The sequence below is a fragment of the Oreochromis niloticus genome, linkage group LG2, assembly GCF_001858045.2.
Source record: "Oreochromis niloticus isolate F11D_XX linkage group LG2, O_niloticus_UMD_NMBU, whole genome shotgun sequence".
Classification (NCBI taxonomy): domain Eukaryota; kingdom Metazoa; phylum Chordata; class Actinopteri; order Cichliformes; family Cichlidae; genus Oreochromis; species Oreochromis niloticus.
Window position 1 is genome coordinate 35,489,422 of NC_031966.2, and position 4,343 is coordinate 35,493,764.

The following is a 4,343-nucleotide window of genomic DNA, read 5'->3' on the forward strand; positions in this document are numbered from 1 at the left end:
ATACATGCATGAAATACATAAGAAGAATATTACAAATATACAAAAACATAAAATGATTATGAAGGAAAGCATTTCAATAAAAATGAAGTCAGTGCAGCAGTTAGATTAAAAAACAAGAGGACATCATAACATGGAAACACATTTGTGGAAAGGTCCTCATTTATGTTTCTAAAATGTAAAATCTCTAAAATGTAGACTGTCAAAGAATCGTTTCAGTAGGCAAAGAAAGACACAACTCAAACATGTATATACATGGGTGATCTCAGTGGAGACTCACACTGAGACATCAGTTCCCTCTGTATTTATACACTGCTCCTTCCTAAAATATGTCAGGTCGGCGCCCCTTGTGTGTAAAACAATTCCTTACAAGGTGACAAGCATGAAACATATTTAAACTGTTAAAAATAGTAACTGGTCAAGCTTATCTCAGCAAACTCAGCAAGGGTGGAGGCACCTGTGGTATTTCCTCATGCAAGCTTTGTCATGAAACACAGTAAAATAGGAGATTTAAATGAAGCTAAACAACTAGGGGTTTTTAACTACAATAAAGCAGAATACATATAAAAATCCTTTAACATTCCCTCCTGTTTTAGCTCATTTAAACATGTTTCACACTTTATTTCAGAACATGTTCTCTTGCTCCTAGCATTTTCAAACATGTCATCATTATGTGTTACTTATATTGCAATCTAACTTCACAGGTCGTCTTTAAGATTTTCTTCTTACACATAAACATCTTCGTCTTCAAAGTTATCTTCACTGTTACTCAGATCATTTTTGTCATCCATTGGTACAGTAACATAAGCTGTCAATGATGTGGAAATCATTTTAGAAATCATCTTCCTGAGACAAGGGAGAATACATGTGGAGAATACAAGTAAGAGTCCTATGAATATTAGACCTTTATACAGCAAAACAGTCCACGAGCCACTTAGCAATCATTTCAACCAATCTGTACCCCCGTCTACATATTCCTTTGACTGCACATTCTGAAGTCGTTTTAAAACTTTTAATGCACCCGTCATGTTACTAGAATGTATGTTGTCAGGTATGTAAGTGCAACAGGTGGTGTTAAAAAGTACACATAATCCTCCTTTTTCAGCCAGCACAATATCAAGCGCCACTTGATGTTGCATGACCATTATTCGCAGGGCATCTATCTCCTCGTTTTGCTGGTCATTGACTCGACATGATGTATCCAGGAACAATCCAAATCGATAGTTCAATGTCTCGATCCTCAGCGCATTTTTCCCTGTGCCCACCCACGGAAAGAGTGAGTGCAGCACTTTCTGTCCTGTAGTCCAAAGCTTGAATTCCTGTGGGACGTCAGAGCCCCATATTGGGTCATGTGGTTTCAGATCTGGAGTGTCAACTGATCTTTTCCCTCTTATGGGTGATGTATTGTCGGTAGTTATCTTAAACATGTGATCAGATATGAAGATTGGAGCACACATACCCATCCAGTTCTGGGGGAGAGTGAAATAGGCCCGCTGTCCACATAGCCAGGCCATTCCCTGCACCCAATAGGTGCCATTGGAAATGTCATTGTGTAGTGGTGTGAGTTATCATGCGTCCAAGCTTTCTTCTGGTGATGCTTTTGGTCCATATTGAATAGTAGGAAGCATCCTGCTGCCAGTACTGCCAGGGTCAGTGAGATCAGGAGCAGCTTCATGGTGACCTGGCGCACCTGGCCCCTCTGATAAGTAGACCAAAGGCAAGAAGCAAAGGGCGGGATATACCCAATCAGCCCTTCCTCCACCTTCCGGATCACCAGAGGGCAGGGACGTCGGCGTCTAGTTAGTCTATGCTCTCACTTACTTTCTTACAGTGGCTTTGGTGAATCCAGGATGGTCTTTCAGAAATCTTGCATGCAGTCGGCATGGTTAAAAGCACTTGGTATGGTCCTTCCCAACGGGGTGAGCTCCAATTTTTCCTCTGGAGTACCCTGATTAGGATCCAATCACCTGGCTTCAACCTGCAAGATACTGGAGAAGAGTCACACGGCAATTTGTTGTTCACCACAATGTCTTTATTTTCTAGTAGCTTTGCCATCCACTCTGCTAGAGCGGTCTCTCTAACTGATTTGTTTACTGGTTCACTCAGTATTGGTAGGGGGAAAGGTCTTCCATGAATTATTTCAAACGGCGTCAATTTTTGGGAACCTTGTGTTAATCTCATCCACATTTTTACTAGACCTATACATTCAGGCCATGGTCTCCCCGTCTCTTCCATGCATTTCCTTAATCTTTGCTTGATAGTGCCATTTGTTCTTTCCACTAGCCCTGCACTTTGTGGATGGTAGGCACAGTGATTTTTTATACTAAATCCTAATGCTTCGGAGACCTTGCTAATCACATCATTTACAAAATGTGTTCCATTGTCTGATCTTATTAGGGACGGTATGCCATATGTTGGGACAAAATGGTTGCATAGGCATTTTGCTACAGAGATTGCATCTGCCTTTTTTACAGGATAAATTTCTGGCCATTTTGAGAACACATCTATAATCACTAATGCGTATTTTGAACCTTAGCTTTCATTTAGCTCAATGAAATCCATGTGAATAGTATGAAATGAGTGAGGTGGTGCAGGAAAATGACCTCTTTTTGGTCTTAGGTTACCTTGTGTATTATGCTTTTGACAGATCATGCATGTCCTTATAAATCCTTTTGCCAAAGTTTCGAAATTTAATGTATAGAAGTGTGTTTTTAACTAATTATACTCCCTCCTGTTGACACATGAGTAACTCTATGTGTCACAAGAGCTGCTGTTTTGTGTAAAGACTTTGGTAGTATTGGTTTCCCATCACATATCATCAGATCATCCTGTAGGATTGCTCCGCACCTCAACCATTTCTGTTGCTCTGATAATGGTGCCGATTTTTGTTCATCTCTTAAGACAGAATTTCAATCAGGTCAAACGCTTCTATGCACCTGATTAGTTTAGTTATTTTCTTTATTTTCCTCTTTTCATATATCATGTCATTATTAATATTATTATCTCTTAATTATTTTCTCTTATTTCTATATAACATCAATAGTATATTACAATATACTACTATACTACAAATATACAATAGTCTATTATAATATTTCATATATATTTTATTATGTATCCATCAGGGCTGGGAGTGATCTGCAGTGTCACCCTTACCCAAGCTGGAGACACACCTTCCTTGGCTGAACAATGACACAGCCTTAATATACCTTATGCATCTCTCTTTTTTATTTGATATACTTTCGTGTGAATTATCTGGTTTCATTTACTCTATTCATTCTAGGCACGTTCGTCATGCCAACTATATTTCATTGTCCATACCAGTTTACAAGTTGTTATCCTGCCTATTATTAGTTTGAATACATCAGATAAGCTCTGATTTAATTTAACCTTTTGTTTATTCCACTTCATTTCTCTTTCCATGCTTTAAAATATTGCAATTCTTGTGAACGCTTTGTTTTCTTTTCAGGATCCTTTTCAATATTTATTTCTGCTTGGAGGGTTTCTTTTAATTTAGTCAATGCGGAGGGGCTACATTTTCCCTCCCATGTGGGACATTTAGTTTTCTTTGGGTTCCTCCATCTGCATGCACTAATTTGTCCGGCGCCTGGACTTTTTTTTTTTTTCTAGCCACTGCTCGTCAGCAGTGAGTTTTGTAGCTTTATTACCCATTACAACAAAACTGCAGAGCCGTCTCTGGTATTAGAGTCAGGAGTGGTAACTAACACGCCCTTCTACTCCTACGCTATTCGTGGAGCGGTGTAAATTTTACGTGATGAACACAACCTTTCTCCTCTACTCACCAGTACTTTGGCTACTGACAGGAAACAAAATGACAGAACAAAAGAGTAATCCAGCAGCGTACTGTGCTGTTAAAAATGATTTACTCTTAACACACAAAAAACACAACATTTATTATACAGTCGCGCAGATCCTTTTAGTGGATCAGTCTACCGGCCCTTCAGGTGGGCAAATCCTTGCACTTTATTCTACCTGCCCGTGCGATAGGCGAACTCCTGCACTTTATTCTACCTGCCCGTGCTATAGGCGAACTCTTGCACTTTATTCTACCTGCCCGTGCTATAGGCGAACTCTTTTACGCGAGTGTATACGTGTGGGTTTCTTTACCTTACTGAAACGTCGCTGCAGCCGGTTTCGTTAGATCGTTCCACTGAATCCCACCGCCGTGGACCACTGATAAAAACACTGGCCAAGACCCGAATTTTTTACGCTCTTGGGCTTTCACCTCTACCTAGAGAGGGCTGTCGACAGACTTCAGTGCGGGCTCCCCACGGCGTCGGGAATCAGTGTAGATCTCTGTTTGGAGTCACAACAAAACAGTTGTT

General features: G+C 40.2%; 1 long non-coding RNA gene across 1 annotated transcript; it reads right to left on the minus strand.

The window, feature by feature from the left end:
- Positions 1 to 243: 243 nt before the first annotated feature.
- Positions 244 to 2,926, minus strand: LOC112842216 (uncharacterized). Its single transcript, XR_003213952.1, has 2 exons — positions 1,976 to 2,926; positions 244 to 1,904 (listed from the first exon to the last, which is right to left on the minus strand). It is a non-coding gene; the product is annotated as an uncharacterized LOC112842216 (long non-coding RNA).
- Between the last annotated feature and the right edge of the window lie 1,417 nt (positions 2,927 to 4,343).